This window comes from Melozone crissalis, unplaced genomic scaffold (genome assembly GCF_028551555.1).
Source record: "Melozone crissalis strain CALT ecotype California unplaced genomic scaffold, PUWL_Pcris_2 ptg000033l_1, whole genome shotgun sequence".
Lineage (NCBI taxonomy): Eukaryota > Metazoa > Chordata > Aves > Passeriformes > Passerellidae > Melozone > Melozone crissalis.
In genome coordinates this window covers 12,832,851-12,852,138 of record NW_026535811.1, presented here as the reverse complement: position 1 = coordinate 12,852,138, position 19,288 = coordinate 12,832,851, and positions in this window count along the sequence as shown.

Below are 19,288 nucleotides of genomic sequence, written 5' to 3'. Positions count from 1 at the left end.
GATCGCAGGCGTTATCGCAATTTATTTCAAAACTCTTCCCCCGACCCCCCCCCTTCAAAAATAAAAACACCCAAACAAAAAAAACTAACAAAAACCTCTCAAAAACCACACACAAAAAAAAAAAAAACCAGAAAAAAAAAACACAACAAAACAAGCAAACAAACCCCCCCCTCCCCAAAAGCAAACAAAACCCCAAAGCTTCTTTGACCAATTTTCAAGCCCATCCCTCTTAGGAATCCCACTAATCCTCATCTCAAACAAAACAAAAAAAAAACCACAAACAAAAAAACAAAACTAAACAAAACCCCCTCATGAAATATGTATATTTTTGAGCTCTTGGGAAACTACTCTGAAAGCAAGTTAACTCACATTACATCTCAACTCCCAGAAAGCTCCAATGCTTCATCTAACAGAAAATTTGTAGCATCTTCCTTTCTGGGGAAGGTACCTTGGTGAAGTAACGTATCTTCAGGAAAAAAAGCACAGAAAGATACTAAGTAACAACTTTTTTGTTGTTGTTGTTCTGGTAAGGACCGGGACTTGAGGCTACTTTCTCCTGAATTTCAGGGTGTCCCAAAGCTGTTGTTTTCTTCCCTCCCTGAGAGAGAGCTGACAGCTGCAAGTGACACAAAGATTTGAATGGATGTGGCACAAGAGCCAGGGCTGGGCTTACTTGTCCTCTGGATTGACTGACTCTTCCAAGGGTCTCACAAATGAGCTTCGTTCTGGAAAGAAGAACAAATGAGCTGCTAAAAACTATTTTCCTAATACTGAAGGCTTCTCCATGTCTGGAGGATCAGAGCACTGAGATAATATTAGACACCAGCCTGAGCACATGTCAGAAACCAGATGGGGTAAACAAGGCTTTTAGTAGTTATAATGCCTCCACAGTATCATCACAGGGAGATAAGGTTCATTAAAAATGTTGTTATTATACTTAAGCTATAATGAATACAACATGTGTTGAGTCTTGGCTCAACATTACTCTACATGGTTATTTTCCTACATACCATAAATTTACTCTGTGACATTTAGAGGACTGCCAATTTTATTTTTTTTTCCTTTAAAGTAAAACTATTCCATTTGCATCAGCCAATGCTGAATCATTTTGGGTCAGAGAGTGTAGAGGGTGGTGCTGTGGATGGCACACGTTAGTGGAAGGAAGAGCTCAGCCTGGTAGCTATAAATGCAACAATTATGCTTTTATAAATGGGGCCTTGTGGGGAGAAGCTAAACCAAAAATCCCAAAAAAACAACCTAAACCTACTTTTTCGGCTGCTAGGGTAGACTTTCTCAATGTTATCTACTATACTCTGGTATTCTGCAAGTACAATCAAGCCCCTGAGGAATGCAGAAGGCTTGTTTGTCAGGAAGTACTGGCTACTCAGCATTATTCTCAATTGCTAAATCATATTTGAAGACGCATTCATGTTGATTTAATGTTGTTTTTATAGAACATGTGCAGTACATGTGTACTCCACTCTGTAGAAAGTGAGAATACCTTTTTTAAAGGATAGCATTTAATTTACCCTGCTTTTACAATAAGGTTACTGGGTTATGAACATACTAGGATGTTTTATATGTTAGGCCCAGTGAAAAAGAAGGATGTTCTGTCATAATATTGTGAAAATTACTAACAAAGAAGAGTTTATATTCTGATATCCCCATGAGTCTATGTGCCTGGACAAAATTTGCCCCAGTGTGAGAGAAGTGGCTGACATTGCTGCAGGGCCACTGTGGATAATATTAAAATTTATAATTTAAAGTTATGGAGATCAGAGGATATCTTTAATGACTGGAAGAGAGCAAATATCAGACACATCTCCAAGAAGAGCCCAAAAGAAGGCCCAGGAAACTACAGACTCATTAGTGTGGCTTCAACCCCTGGGACAGGGGTGGATCAACTCCTCCTAGAAACTATTACAAACCAAGTGAAGCAGCTGATTTTTTCTGTACAGGCAGTAAATATGTGATTGTCAGATCTGAAAGCAGTACCAATAAAATGTTTGATGTGAAAACTTATGATAATTGTGTTGCAAATATTTGAGAGTTTATTTGAGTAAAGGAGTAGTATTGATTCAGCCATCATGAGGTGCAAGCAAAGCAAGCTTGGTAGGGAATATTGGTGTTTTGGCATTCTAACTGGTATCCTAATGACAAATGATAAGTTTGATATAGAAGATCTTTCTCAGAGATGAAAATTATTTAAGTAACAGGGCATAAAATCTAATTTTAAAAAGTATTATCTTTTTACTTTCACAATAAATAATATAAAACTTTGAATGTAAGTCCTCAGAATATGTATGCTTAACTGTCTTTTTAGTACCACTCTTCATTTCCCATGTGCAGCTGGAAAGGGAAATCCTACTGCCTTGAGATAGACATTTTGTAAAATAAACACCAGATGGAGCCAGAAAACCATCTACTAAAACTGTTAAAATTTTATTGTGTTTAATCTGTACATTTTGATTTTAGTTCTGGCCATTTTCTTTGCCTTATTTTAGTAAAGTATCTTTTATAATCTGTGATGTGGTTTCAAGGTTTCTGAGAAGCTGTAATTATCCAGGACTCTTTTGTCTTGCCACGGAGACATGCACTATTATACTACACAATAGATACACAATGTATTCTGCACTTGACATGTATTGAACAATATGTAATAAGAAATCAGAACTGCAGGACAGTAAGCTTGCCAAAATTTTGTAGGACTTATGACCTTTCAAGTGTAATTGCCTACCTCAACAAAAAATAGGTAGCCTTTCATCAGTTCTTTTCTAGTGGAGGTGCAGTTTATTGTTAATTAAAGTTGTTGAAAACATCTTTTCCTTAATAACTTCCAGTGCTTTCTGTCTCCTCTCGGTGGCTGTATCCCAAAGGCCCTCTGGACTTCTCAGATCAATAGCCTACTACATTTTTGACAGAAAAACAGAAAGCATCCCTGACTCACCGTGTAAGTCAGATTGTTTAAGGCCAAATTTTCAAATGTAGTTATGACTAGAAGAAGTGGTTGGTTTATAGTGGGTCGTATTGACCCCATATTGCAACAGCAGCTGGAACAGGGAGATGTCAGGCACTACTGGGCTCAGAGTGAACTCCAGAGTGCACTCCAGAGCACTCCCTTCTCCTAAAAGTGCTCCTCAGCAGAAAGAGGGAAACTTTAAAGCATGAGGAAGGCGAGCCCCAGGAGAGCCAGAAGAGATAAACCTACAGAATGTCTCTGAGCAGCAGGGCTGAAGGGCAGAATGAATCACAGGTTGGAGTTGAGGGAGTTGTCACCCTTCTGGTGCAGGACTCTGGCCCCACTTCAGTGAAGATTGCTTCTGCATTTCCAATAAAATGAGAAAGTGGTCCTTACTCTTGTGGCATGGTCTGATGATGGATGTTCTAATTAAATATATAAATCTAAACATCTATGGCTTGTTCCTCTCTACAGTAACTCCACAAGACCCTTGGCACAAGGAGAGGGAATCAGAGACATTGAGGGCTAGCTAGAAAACAGAAAATAAAAGCAAAATTCTCTTTATGTGCAAAATAACAATGGGATGCTCCTCCAACAAATTAACCATGGAAATTCGAAATACTTTAAATTAAAAAATAAAAAGATAATTCAACCACACTTTTTTTTTACTTGTAGATGCATGAAACTGCATTTCCTGACCCATTTAGCCATTCATTCCATCCTAGCATTGCAACTTAATCCTGCATTTCAACAAAAGGTTATCTGCAAGCCCTGTCTATGCATTTATCATATACCTTGAAATTATCTCCCACAGTGATATATATATATATATAAGCCTAGAGATAGCTGTAATTTATCTGCTTAATATCTGACCACACACCTTAGAGCCTCTGGTTTTACCCTTATAAATAGCTCTGCTTTATTCTTTTTTCTCCACTCCTTCAGTATGTTTATATATATAGGCAACTTATATTTGACTTGGACTCAACTTTCAACTGTTTCATTATGAGGGCAGTCAGATGATGATGCAGGTCAGAGAGGCTGTGCCATATCCATCTTTCAGGTTTCTTTTTTCTTTTAATGGAGGAAAGAGATTTTTCAGTCTTTGCATACAGGAATAAAGAAATAATCATCTACCCTGCCAAGAGAAATGGAAACTTGTTCAATAAAAGTTCCAGTGTATAATTAAAAAAACCCTCAAACCCAAAAGACTGATGATTTTATTTATAGGCAGAGTAGTGGAGTATCTTGAATGCAAATGACTCATGGCTTTAAGTTTTTACCCTGGAGCTACAACATCTAGAAAGGTTCTTTAAACAACTCCTCCCCCAGCCAATTGAGATGTTCCCATGAATACATGTCCCTGGGACTAGAAATTCAAAAATTGGAGGCTGAGTCAAGCCAGAAATTATTGAGTAATGATACCTTTCAGCTCTAGCTGCTGTGCTGTGGCCTGACAAGGACAATACATGAGAAGTCGACGATGTATGAGGAATATATAATTCTCCAGTGACTCACAGAGAGGCATAATTGCATGAGCACATAATAGATATGAAATGAATTCCACTCTGTGCCAGACCCACAGAGGGCAAGGGTGCCAGTCATGCAGATCTAGCTGGCATTTCTAGCTCTAGCTGTGCAGGCAGCTGTGGGAGCTCTTGGTTCAGCTCCTCACATGCTGGTTTAGAGACAATCATCACAATCACATCAGGTGTGAGACACTGGGAAAATAGTGCCATCACTCATAGGATGACAGCAATCACCAGCACACCAGTTTTCTGAAATTGTTTCTCAGAGCACCTCTAGTGCTTTTTAAGAACTCAAATCCTATCAAAAGTACAGAAAAATGAGCAAAGAAAACCTATTTATGGCTAAGCTTTCTTGCTGCAGTTAAGGCCCTGAGTTCACACACAGGGTCTCCATCCTTGGCTACCACCCCTGGGTTGTGAGACAAGGCTGGGAGAATCCTCCCTGGGCCCTCTGTGCCTTGGATCTGAAGCTGAGTTTGCTGCCTGCTGCTAAGTTGCTGCTGGCTGCTAAAACAATCAAACATTGCAGTGGGATCAGCTGATGGCTGAAGGTACACAAGCTTTCTTTCACATGTGTTCAAGAGTCATCCAGAACTTCTGAAGTTAAGTTTATGATGTTGCACACAAATAAAACACATGCAAAGGAAACGTCATACAGGAATTTTAGAGTGATGATCAGTAGATGGTGCTCTTCTGCTGAGCAAGAATGCAAGAAATATTTTCAAATTATCAAAAAAACATTATCAACATATTTCAATTTTTTTATTCCAGAATTAGGTAATATTTATTAAAAGTTGTTTCAGACACTTTTTTCCTTCCAAAAGTCACTCCAGATTTTCACTAGATAAGAGACAGAGAGGCACTGGCTTAACTGACCCACTTCATTAAACTTGGTGGAATAATCTAGTTGTGGTGCTGCACTTTAAAAAGCAACCCTTCAAAAAGAATAAGATTATCTTTCCAGATTTTAATTAGCTCTCCTCTTTCTACCACGAAATTGTTTGTTCTGCTTTTTATGAAAACAAAACAAAACAAAACCAACCTGTCACCCCCAAAATCCCATGCCCCTTGAACTACCTGTTGGTATTTTCTTAGACACCATTTCTTCAGTCAATTAAAATAATCTCAATTAATACAGAGATCAACTAAAGAGTGACCTGTTCTCCTTACAGTTGTAATGTCAAATAGAAAATGTTTATATTTTTAAAATGCCTAGGACTCTTGTTTTGAAGCAAATTCAGGTATGCATTGAGAAGTTCAGATGACAAGTCACAGATGTCATGCCTTTTCAGGACTGTGGCTCTAAATATTCAATTAATCTCTGACACAGGAAAATCTACACTTGTTGCTTTCTGCTGAGCCCTGTCCACATTTCTTTTTACTCTTCAGTGCAAATAATAACCTGCACACATCACAGAACTGAGGAACCCCACTTACTTGATTACAGTTATTTGGTATTCACTCACTTTCTGTTTTTCTTTGATGACTGTCATACTCACTGGCAAGCAATCAGAGTTCAAATGCTCCCAGTTACCAAGCTACCAAGAAATTTTGTGCTGCCACTTCCTAAGTTTCCAGCACTGTACAAGACAAGCCAATAAAGTAAATCTGGGTAGCACAACTTCTATGAATGCTCTTTTCAGCCCTGCCCCTGACTCCTGTGAGAATTCTATTGAGAAATTACAGCTCCAGAGCATCTCAAGCCTTCTCCTTTGAGGGTCAAGGAGGGCCACTCAGTTTGCCCTCTTTGCAGGCTTTGGGGTTTGGGCTAAATAATTTAAAGACCTCAACAAGGACTTAGAGTTTCAAATGCTACTAAAACCCATGCTTCATGTGACAGCTGCTTTTAGAGAATGGAATATTTACAAGAATTTAATAAAAGCAAAAGAAAAAGTCTGGAACCCATACTAAGTCCTTAATTTTTCCTGCAATGACTTTTTGAACTGATTGAATGATTCTTCTGTTTAGGCCAATGTGGTGTTACAGGGAGCATTCAAATCACTGTGATTTCATACATCTAAAGTCAAGGATATTATAAGATGTGAGATTTTAGCTTAAGCAAAATATGTATTGATTTTTTAAAAGCAGATTGATGAATGTAAGATCAAATCTGTGCTTTGTACTTGTCTGTAATATGTAATTCAGAACACAAAATTTCCTTCTGTTTCAGTAACTGAGTGCTCCTTATTTCATACGCTCATTTAGATGCAGACAATGAAATCCTTTACTTCAATAGCACAATTCTTTTAGATGGATGATAGATATGTCTCTGTTATACTTGGGAACATGGAGGCTGCAAAGGTGTAAATTCCATGGATGAGGAAATGTGACAGACTTAGAGGCCTGACTCCAAATTATGGAAAGCATTGGGCATTTAAGGCCTAATTTACAAAAGGACTAACTTGATGTCTTGCCTTCTGATAGGTTACTGAAGTAGAAAACTGAGATTATCCAGCTGATCCCAACTTCTTTCTGGTAGTGTGTCGAGAAACAGTGAGGCAAGCTCACACTTTCCATGAACAGACATTGTTAATTGCACTGTCAAATTTAAATGCTATTAAAATAAAACACTGTGTTCATGTGTGTCATGTACATTTTGGATAATATCACAGACTTGTATTAGAATGGTTTAAAATTCTAAATTAAACAAAATAACACAATCTGATGATTATGAAGGGAAAAGAAATTCACTCTCAAGGAAGCATTTTCAAAGTATTTATATTTTTGTTAAAGTATCCATTTATGTTGACATTTAATTTCTGAATGAGAGAGTTTTGAATAAGCTTAGAGATAAATTGCTATGTGTATTTGATTCTGTAATCTTATGGGAGGCTACACAAGGGTGTCCTAAGAGCTTTGTGAAATGCTATTGTGTTGTGCAATGTGTACTGCTTCTTGCAAGTTCTTGTCATAACATTCCTGACCTCTATTAACTACTATAAACCAAAACTAGCCTATACATTCTCATTCTGATAATATATTCTCATAATGACTGTATTATTCTCATCTAACATGGGAGAAAAACATAGAGAGACATAAGTGCTCCACTTTAATCTCAAACATTTGATATTACTTGTGGTCTTCAATGATGTGTACAGCCAGATGCTCTTAACCTTCTCCTGCAGGCAGTTCTGACCTGTCAGTGCTCAGTATCTGCTAAGGGGTAGTGACTATTTCAGTTTTGCTAATTTCACAGGTTTTTTTTCAGGGAATCACTATATGATCTGCTGTTTTCTAGCTCAGAACTCCTTCAGAACTGTGTTTACAAATGCTTTTTGGATATTTTTTATTCCATGGAAGTAAAAGTTGTTCTTTGGATAAAAAGATCTCTACTTCTCAAGACGTACTTTAATATACTGATAGTAGGTGCAAGTTCTTTTCACATTAGTTCATGTCTTGCTACTTAGGTCAAAGTAAGGTGGTTCTGGCAACATCCATTTTAGAGTGACTATGAAAAAAACAATATGATAGGTAATGAGCATGAGGTTGCAGACTTGAATAACAGGTATCAAATGCATGCTCCTGTTGCCTTAGTAACCATTCCTTCCCCACTGAGAATTTAATTTAACCCTCTATGCAATGTAAATTTAACCCAGGATATTTCCCACTTATAGTAAAGGGAAACATTTCCTAGATCCTGAATGAAATTGCCGGAAGAAACAGAGGTTAATTTGTAACATTATAGCAAATCTTTGGCTCAGTTCCCTGTTCACCTGTTACATAACCTAAGTACAGGACAGTTTCCTGCACCCTTTTTGTTTAATATGCACATAAGAGTCAAAAACCTCATAAAAATTCACTGTATATCTGAGGATGACTTTATGTGGAACTGCACAGGTAAACAAATATAGTTTTGAAGTTACTGATTCTGTTTAGCAAAGTGTTTAGCAAAGCCAGGAAGATAATATTCTTTTCCCCTTTTTGTCCCTTATTTCAGAAGTATCGAGGCAATTATCCTTGAAGCTCATTCCAAGAGCTGCCTCTAATTATTGCAGTTACATCTGCTAAGGCATGAAAAGAATTATGTCAAAGCTTAAGGTAAAAAAAAAAAGCCAAAGAACTGATGTGTTAAGCTATAGCTGGAGCTGGTTCTGTACTCAGGGAATTTTGCACACTGTACTGTCATATCTTAAAGAGATAAAAGGAGAAAGGGAATCAAACTGTTCTTCCTTCATGTCTTCTTGAACTGGCCCCTAAAAGGCCTGATATCGGATGAGCTCCTACAGAAAAAATTTGTGCTGGCATTGCTCAGGGACATGAGGAAGTGTGATCCCTGAGCAGCAGCAATGTGCTGGCTGAGAAACCTTGGCAAGAAGCAGTTATAGAAAGAAAAAATACACTTCAATGTGGAGCAGGGTGCACCATATGAAGTGCATCTTCTGAGCTGTAACAATCAGAGTCCTCTGCATCAGCATGCCCTGGAGTCAATGAGGCCTCAATAGACACTCTCCTTTGGTTTAGATTTTACCAAATGTGTATCTATTTTTTTTAAATTCATTTCAATATTTTATTTTGCTGTTTCAAAAGTTTCATTTTCCTTCTGTCTAAAACAGTTGGAAAAGCACAACTGTGTCGTGCCACATGGCCCTGGTAAGGCTCTTGATGTGCAGCAACACATAAAACGAGATCATTTGGAATGGTCTATTGAGCTGATGGCCTGGACTTCAGGCAGGAGTGCTTAAACACACTCTCCAGAGAGGCTTGAGACTTCTTTGTTTGAGGAAGGTACCTGCTGAGAAAAACAGTTGTAAGCATGAAATGAAAGCTTAAGGGACTATGTAGGAGCAGAACTGCACAAAGGGAAGAAGCACAACTGATAAGGTCTTCTCAATCCTAGTAGTCCCTAATTTTTTTGTGTGTGTACTATATAAATATTTTTCATGAAGTATATTATTTATGTGGTAAATGCCTCAGGAAAAGCTAAATGATTTTCAAAGTCCCATCCCACCTCAAATAAAACGGCCCATAGAAAAAGAAGAAAAAGAAGAAAAAGAAGAAAAAGAAGAAAAAGAAGAAAAAGAATTGAATTATGAAAGTTTTATTTGGTGCTGTTCATAAATTATCCTTGACTTTAATGCCAGTTAAGCATCTTTTCCCCAGCATTATCTCCATGCCCTCTGCCCAACAGTCCCAGACAGTTTGTCCTGACATTTCTACCTCTGTTTTCATCTCCTTTACTCTGTGGTACAGGTTAAAGCCTAAAGCTCTTGAGAAGAGCCTTTGCTGCAAATCCCAGACTGCAGACAAGGTAAAATAAGCATGTTCTTCCCTAGTATTTGAATATGGTTCTTCAAAGAAAAACAATAAACTAGATACAACATTGCAAGGTGCCACTGCAATACTTTCTTTGCACAGGTGACAGTAATGCTGCCATGTAATTTGTTCTTTTTGTGACCCTTTTTTCTTCCATTAAACCCATGCAACATGGCACTTAGAGAAGATGAGGAAAAACCTAAGGAACTCACACATCTCATCCTGAATTGAGTATTGGAAAGAGTAAAAAATTGAGTATTGGAAAGAAGGTACACTTTATGCATATATTCTCACCTAACGCTTTTTCTATTCCATATCTTGCAAATAAGAAAAGTTATTGATCATTGTTGTGTTGTTAGGAGCAGAATTTGAAAATGGTTTTGTGTCTACACACTGTGCATATGGTGGCTGTCAGGTGTTATTCAGATTCTTTTTTGCATATGGAAACATTTAAAAAGGTATCAAATAACTGTCCTACAGTAAAGCTTTTGATGGGCATGAAGATCCTGAGGCCAGTCAGGCAGGTAGCTGTTCAGGTCCTGCTAGACTGGGAGTGTGAAAAGAAATCAGTGAACAGGCTCTTAGACCAAGAGAGAGAGTTTCTCTTCTTTCTTCCTTCCCCTTGTGTTTCTGAGACTCACAAGGAAAAACATGAAAGTTTGGAATATTGGAAATGTTGCAGAGAAAGCAATGCTAAAGGGTACAAATGTATCTGACAAAAATGCACTGAAAACTCCCATTATGGATCTCTGAGTTCTTTGGGGTAATGAAACCTTTCTGTGTTCTCTGTGCAAGTGCTGTGATCTGATAAGGCTCCTAAATTGTAACGCAATGCCATAGGAGAGAAAAGATCAGTTCAGTGAAAAGCAGTGTGCTGAGAAGCAGGTGAAAACCCTGGCACTGACACAAATCAAAACCATGGCTCTTATTTTAACCAACTGACACTAATGAGAAATAGCTCTAAGTGATTTTCAGCCCATTAACATGAAATATTTTTCATCATCAGATCTCAATACAGTCCATGACAAAGTCAGTGTGATTGTCATAATGTTGGAAATGAAGAAATTGAGGTATAGAGAAGCAACAGTTTGATGCAAGGTCACCTATCTCTCTGTCAGTACCACAGTGAATACAATCCAGGAATCCGTAGACTGAAAACAACATTTTCTGCAACATTATCTTGTTGAAAGTGTGTGTGGGGTGATGTTTGGCATGTAGATGCTTACACATCTTTGCACAAACTCTTATACCAGCAGATATTCTAGAAATAACTGGAAGTATAATTCTCTTCTATCCCATACCAGTAATCACCTGTCAGGAAGGCATTGAACACATCTTATCAGAGTGCAGAATAATCTTACCTCTAATCACTTTCACCTTTTCAATGCATTAAGAGGCCCATCTGTGTTGTGCCTTCCATCCAATTTTTTTTTTTTGAGAGACCCAACTGATCTAACATGTATTGATCTGAGCTTGTCTTCCAAATTACTAATTTGTTTATATGCTCCTAAATGGCTCTAGCAGTGTTTCTGCCAGGATTCTGGCAGAATGTGAAATAGACTCTTTTTGATAAACAAACATGCAACTTATATCATTTTTATAATAATGTTTGATTACTATTCATCATGTTTTTACAAAATACTTCAGTGTAGTAAAGGACAGCACCTGCCTTTGGGTACAATGGTTACTTTTATAAATGCTGCAATTTATCATTTCAGTGAACACATTTTAGCAAGCTGAACTTATCCTGCTTAAAATTGTCACAAGGGAACAATGGGATCTACTTTTTATTTTTTAGAAAGTATATTTGCATTATCACAGACCCTGAAAATTAAAATAATATTGGCTATTATAAAAAATAATAACTTAGCAAGTATAGAATGCAAGCCATCAAGAGAAATAAACCAGATTTGTCTTATTTCCCCTTTTATATTTGTCTTGTACTTAATTTGTTGTGATGCTGTTCTGGTCCTCTGTTATTTTAAGAATCAGAACTGATTAGAAATTTGCTTGCAGTACTTCGACTAGAAATCCCCTTTTTATACACTTTCTTTGGATATTTATATTTTTATAAGGAATGGTAGGATAGTGGTTCCATATTACTGTGGGTGTTAGTGTAACTTCTCAGAAACTTCTTTTTCCTTGAGACCACTGTTAATCTTTAAGAAATTTTCTAGATGAAATATTATAAAAAGATCATAAAATCAGGGAATGGTTTGGGTTGGAAAAGACCCTAAAGGTCATCTAGTTCCAACCCTCCCTTGCATGGGCAAGGATGCCTTTCATTATTCCACTATTCCTTCCAACCTGTCCTTAAACACTTGCAGGGATGGGGCATCCACAGCTTCTCTGGGCAACCTTCCAGTGCACTGGAATGAAATGCTCAGAGGGTAAATTTGATCCTAATAACTACTGGGGATACTACTAAGTTAGATCACCAATCTGTTTCAATCAGAAACTCTGATTTCTAAAGCCACCATTGGGCTGTCAGATGAAGACTGGGGACTGACTTTCAACCATGTAAGTCTGTATGTTCCTGGTGGTGGAGGTGATATTCTTCATTCTGCAGCAGATGGCTGACTCTGGTTTGGATATGGATGCAAGCTTGGCAGTAAGGGGCTGAGGCTGCTGGAAGCCACTCAGTTTGCCCTCTTTTGCAGGCTGTTTTCCTTAGGGATCTGCCCAATTCCAAATCAATTCATTGCACTTTGCCCATCTGTACTCTCAAGACAAAAAAAAAACCCTCTTCATTTCCATTCTGAACCAATAAGTTTCATGCTCACTGTCGGTCTGCAATCCATCTCAACGGCCTTATTATCATCCACTGTCCAACACAAAAGAATTTGCATCTAAGTGTGTTTTCAACTCAGAAAACCCAGGAGAAAAGTTCTGGCTGCAGAGAGAGAGCAGCTTTTTCTTACTCTTCCCTGCCATCTTTGGATCTGTTTGATCACATATCCATTTTATCTTTCTGTAACTCCCTGTAATATTCCTCCCTGGCACATGTTTTGGATGCTTCAAAAGCAGAGGGAAGAGATGGATAACTTTTTAACCAAATAATTTAATTTTTTCTCTTACTGTAAGAGCATCAAGCCAGTCAAGGAAGCACTATAGAAGCTGAAAACACCAAGGAATGTTCTTCTCTTTCTTGCATAGAGTAAGAGTTGCACTTCTGAGAACTGAAAAAGAACAAAGTCCCTGTGCAGAGCCTGGGCACAGTGGGAAAGGTTCACAGATGCCTCTGTCCTACTGCACTGACTTTGTGAAATTAAAGCACACGGTGTAAGTTGATATCTAAGACAAATTGCATTTATGAAATTACATTTCTATAATCATTGAAATTCTCCTTCTCCCACTGTAGTGTTGGAGTTATTGATTATAAGCTAGAAAATGAATTCTGTTGCTTTCCCAGCATAAAGAGAAATGTGGAAATGTGGATACATCCGTGAGGCTTCTTTTCTTTTGCTGGTAACTCAGAATGCCCCGAGGAATTTTAACAATGCAAGGGACATCTCAGGCTCAGAAAAACAGAGAACATAAAAGTATCAGCTCCCATGGTCACAGCATTTGTCAAGCCTTTGGATGTCAGAGACTGTTGTTTTACCAGATTTCCCTATGGCCAAAATTTACCTAGACAATGCTTCCTTTGGTCTTATAGACATCTCACAATTTACTGAGGCTCCTGTGTGTCCAGCTGAGTGCACATGTGCTTGTCTGCCATCTGCCAATACTGGTTCATCTACAAAACACACTCTGCCAGTAAATGGATAAAAACAAGTAGAGTCAAGAGACTTGACCACAGAGGACTTCTCCTCATTACAACAAACTGTCTGAAGGCCCTGACAATTTGTTTCATTACAAGCCTTGCTGATGCAGACAGACCTTAACAATATTCTGCCAATGATCCACTGTGGAGTAGAAGTTACCTTGCACTTTTCCTTTAGAGCTGTTTTTCTTTCATGTTTTTCCTCTAGGTTTTCTCTTAAGACAAAGTTAAGAAGCACATTTCTATCTACCAGGCTGATGATGTTAAACTCATGCACTGAATTCCCGTGGGGGAAAAAAACCAACAAAACTTTCTGCTGGAAAGGGGAAAACAAAACTCTCCGCTCCAATTATGTAAATCAGGAATCTGTCTGCAGGAAGGGAAGAAAGGGCTAAGTGGAATTAATAGAGGAGAAAAAAACCTATTTTATTATTTATATTTGAGTGAGTGTACCTGACATCTTACACTCCAGAGACCTTGCTGTCAATAAAAATATACAATGAAATATTGTTAAAGAACTGTACAGCAGCATTTCCTCTTTCTTAGGGAGCAGAAAATATATTAAAATATATGTCAGAATTATACAGTCATAGAAAATAGGGCTGGAAGGGATCTTATTTAATCATCAGGCTCATATTGGCACCTCATGCCTAAAATATACCTGGCAGACATCTGGAAAACCTCAAGCAGTGGACATTCCTCAACTTTTTTGGACTAACAATTCCTTGTCTTTAGTAATTATCTCTTGTAAGAAAGCACACACATTCCCCTGGAGCCCTGTTCTAGCAAACCCAGCCTTCTACAGTACCCCTGGAACCTGCTGTAGAGCACTGAAGTTGGCCCTGACAGCCTCTTTATTTCCTTTTTATGCAATATTACCCTATCCAAATAGACCTGATGGCAGCTGTTGCTAAGCAGAGCCTAAAGAATAAGGTGTTTCCTCAGGTATTTATCTGGATTCTGCCCATTCACAAGTGTAGGTGCAAGAAGGAGGAACAGAAAATGAAGCTGAGAGAGGAGCAAATACAGCACCTGTAAGATATTGGTGTGCCCTGGCATTGGATGCAGAAGTTCCGCCAATTTTCCTCTGACTTGTGTGGCAGGAGCAACAAGAACTGATGGCATATCAGTCATGAGGGTAAATAGGGTTGATAAAGTGTGATAAGCCATGAAGTTTTCATGCACTGCTAATCACAAATTTGGTGAAATGCCTGTTTCCCCCTCCTTTTTAGTACAGCTGTTGCCGCTGTGTGCCCTTACCACCAGAAGGACGGGGACAGTAGCTGGACTCTCCTGGGTGCACACAGCTTCAGTTATGTCCTGAGCAATTTGTTTTCAAACACAATCAGGAGTACCTGGAATTGTGGGGTTTGGGTAGCTTTGGTTTGTCTTTTTTTTTAAATTCTGTTTTCCATTATCTATGGAGTACCATGTCAAGTAGCAGCAAATAATATCACATTGTTTCTTTCATTTCATCTGGCACCTGGAGCTTAGGGGTTGTACCCTGCAGAAATCCAGACACTCTCCTCATGATGCTTACATTCATATCATTTAGAAAAAAATTCTTTATTGGAGTTTAATGCCTGGCAGCCACTGCTATTTGGGTGCAATTTTCACAAACAACAAAATTACTTGCATAATGAAAATGGCTCTCGAAAATGTATCTGCTGTGTATTTTTAGTACGAATTTACTTTCACCCAAAACCAGTTTAAAATATTTTACTGCTGAATTAGGATAATGATATGTTAGATATTTTAGCAGAAAATGAACCTGTTTCTAATTTAAATGTTTTAGATTTTAAAAGAACAGATCACTTTACATAGTGTTGGGAAAACCTACCATTTTATGGAACTGAAAATTTACCTACAGCAGGTAAAATAATCAAGAATTCAATTTCTGCATAGTGGGCAGGAGGAAAAAAACATGACTCCAAGCAGTTTGTTTTCTTGCCTGAGGAGAGAGTTATAAAAATGGCATTGGGGCCAATGAGCACAGAGACCCCTTCTGACGTGGTGCTCTTCCAAACACAATCTCTCCTCAGCAAGCATGGCCTGTGATGAAGACTCATCTCATATCAAAATTGCCAGGCAAGTCACAGTGAATCCCTGGCATCATGATAAGGACTCTGCTTTGTTCTTTTATCTATGAAAATTGCCGTGGGAGCAGAAGCAGTTTGATGGGGAGTGTTTTCTGCTTGGCACAGTAGGTGGGTTTGCTGAGGAAAGGGGAGGAATTTGGCTTGCTGGGAGCTCTCTGCTGCTCTGTACTGGATGAAAGCAAGGCATTGGCTGTGCCCTTGTACATCACCCTCCTTCCTTCTGCCCTCACTCCCCCAGGCCAGCTGCAGCCAGTTTTATTATGCAGCAACACTCATTGCAGAGGATGGTGATGCTAACTCTGTATAAATAAGGCAATAACAGGTAAAATCTGCAGGCTGAGGGATAGAGAGTGTCCCCCTCCCTTTTTAAAGAGCATCCACAGCTCTCACCTCATCTCCAGTCAGCAGGAAAACATTTCCCTTACTTTTTTCAATCTGCTTTTGAACACGGTGCTGGGGCAGGGTGAGATTTGCTTGGCCTCTTTAAGGGACAGAGAAGGGGCAGAGAAATGCCCATTCCCTAACCAATGCTCCTCTGTGAAGAGTGAAGGATGCAATCTCAGCCAAACTGGAGAGGCAAGAGGATGATTTTAGACAGCAGGCTTGCTGGGGTAATATATTTATCTATTTATCATTTGAGGCTTTGTTTATAAAGAAACATGCTGGCTATATCTGTAAATATTTAAACTAGTTCAGTTGGTGGTAGGCGTGGGAAGGGGATCCAAACAGGGATTCTGGGCATTTTCCTTGCTGTTCCTTCTGACATGGCAGTTCAGAGCAGTTGGTAACATAGCGACAGGCTGCAGCACTTCATTATCACCACAATCTGCTACCTTTAATACAGTATCTGACATTTCAGTCAGACAGAGATCTGCATCCTTAAGCTGGCAGCTACCTGATGCCTTGCACTTGGAAACATCTCCTTGCTGGGTGTGGGCATGAGGCAGGGCACAGGCTGCCAGTGTTTATTTAGATGGGCCAAAGCATGGCATTCAGGTGAAAGGCAAAAATATATAAATACTGATGGAAAATGGCCAGCAAGATCCAAACCATGCTCTGCTATCTGGCAAAACCATTTCCCTTTTATGCAGTTTGCAGCAAGGGCTTACACAATTTGAGAGGAGGAAAGCCAGCGTCACTTGAACTTTGTTGGCAGAGCTGAGGCACCCAGTGGGGCAGGTGCTGGTGCTGCCTGTGCCACAAGGTTGTGGGAAGATGCCAACACTCAAAGTGGTGTGGCCACAGGGTTGCAACTGTGTTAACCAGGCAGGAGGCAGGACTGTACTTTTGGGATTGCAGTGCAGGGAAAATTTTGAGGTTGGAAAATTCCGACTTACAAGAAGCAACTCCATGCCGAAGACTTTTCCTTAGGTATGTTAGAGATTTTTTATTTCAGACCAGCCTCTTTTCCATGGCTTTGTGTGGCTCATCTTGAATGTTCTGTTTTGCTCTGCCTACTTGTCCTTGTTGGGAATCTGCTATTAGAAAACATAAATGAATGACAGAAGTGAAAATGTGTAATAATATCTATTGCTCATTTGAACCTCTGTATGTCAAGACCTCGCTTATAAAATCTTATATAAAATCAGAGCTGGAAAGCAGATGTTACTAGTATTAATTTTCCAGGTGGGTAAACTGAGGCACAAGCAGTTACTAACCGTGTACAGACTTTCCTACCTTTACTGGGTAGCAGAGTTTCTCCCAGGAAGACTGAATTTTATATATTACATGGAAAAGATGCACTTTTCCATGTAATATATAGTTCTAGGATTTAGCTGCAAATAAGTAACCTAACTATGAAATCAGAAAATTCTGGTTTGCTGAAGTGTTGCTTTGCTACTTTAACAACACTGGCAAGCCTGATGTTTCCTGTTACAGCCCACTGAGATTTCAGTCAGGGGTTCCAGCATGACTGAGAAGTTTAAGTGCTGTGCTAAATGCTGATCTTCAGAAGAGCTGCCCTGTTTGCCCCACAGCTGCACAGGGGTAATGTGTGAAATCCTCTTTGTTTGTAATGCTTTCTGTGTTATCCAGCTTGAAACACTAGATAAAATTTTCTTAATATTTCAGCAAAATTTTTTGTCTTAAACAAATCTTTGATCAAAGCTTAAAATTACCTCGTTTGATCTAAGCTGACTTTATAGATAGAAGTAGAATAAGGGGATGATTTCCACTACTCTCCATTTCATCTTGGCTAGAATAGTTTTTCTCAATAATTCATGCTCTACAACATCCATAATCTTTCTTTTATTATGGCTAGACTATTTGCTTTAATACTAGGTTTAAAATGTCACACAGGATAACTATGGGAGTTCTGTGAACTGAATTGTTAACGGCACTTTTCTGCTTTGTAATTCACATAAACCATAGGCTGATTATGAAAATAAAAGCCTGTGACCCTTTAAGTTATACTAACACATTATGATTACTGTTGTAAAAAGAAAGGTGAAATCTTTTTCTTGTCAGTGAGAAGCAAGTATGTAAAACACAATCCTGCTCTGATTTGTGAGCAGTGGTTAGCAGAGTGATTTAGTGGAAACATCATAAAAGCACTCCAGTAATTTGGGACATTTATCTTAATTTTTATAATCATCCACAACCTGTGAAAGCTTAATATTCATTGCAAAACAGGGAGACTTGAACTCCTAAGTGTCTGAAGCCTTTTGAAAAACAATGATTCAATTCTCAAAAGCTTGTTTTTCCTTCTAAAACTCTCAGTTCAAATTCAGGGGTTTTGTTTGAGTTATTTTAATGTATTAAACTTCCTTAGTACCAACACAAGTTTGCCTTAAAGGGTCTTTCACACTTAGTATATGTGTATATGTGGGAAATATGGGTGTATGTGGGAAATATGTAGGATTCTATGTTATACCAGAATGCATCATGCATCTCCTGGGAAAGGCTGAACTTGCTCACTAAAGTTCACTGCCTGTGAATAATAAAGTCATAAAATACTAAGAGAGGATGCTGAGCATGCATTAATTGATCCAACACACTTCTTGCCCAGTGGAGGGCTGGCAAACACCAGTAGACAACACTTGTGGTCAAGGAAGGGTATTGCATAGTGAGCATGTACCTGGGAATCATCCTAACGCTGTTTCTAGATGTGTTGAACATGCTTTTTGTAGTGCTTGGAAGTCACCAGTGTGCTGGAGGTCTGAAAAGCTGTCAGTCTGCTAGGAAACATCAGGAGATATCAGATGGCAGGCACATGAAGAGCTTTTGAATTCCCGGTCACAGTCACCGGAGCTGCAAGGCAGATTGAGTTTGCTGTGCAAAACCAGGTTCCTACTCTTTGTTACATTGTGTAACAGAAATTGGTTGACAAATATCATCAAAGGATATGAAACAAACAAGAGACTGAAGAGCTTCAGTGGTAAGGTCATTTTCCACTATTTTGCTTGATCAGAATGAGAGGAAAGGGATTCATCACCAGTATGGCACTAGAGTGTGCAGTTCTTTGCTGAAACCACTCCAGACTTTGCCCCTCATTTTGTAGCAGTTCTTTCCCTCACAAGAAGTGTTTGCTGAGTGTTTTGGTTTACCCCACCTGGCTATTACCCCCCACACTGCTTCTCACTCACTTGCCCTGGTGGGATGGGAAAGAGAATCAGAAGAGTAGAAGTGAAATATCTCGTGGACAGGTAAAGCAAAAGCCACACACACAAGCAAAGCCAAACAA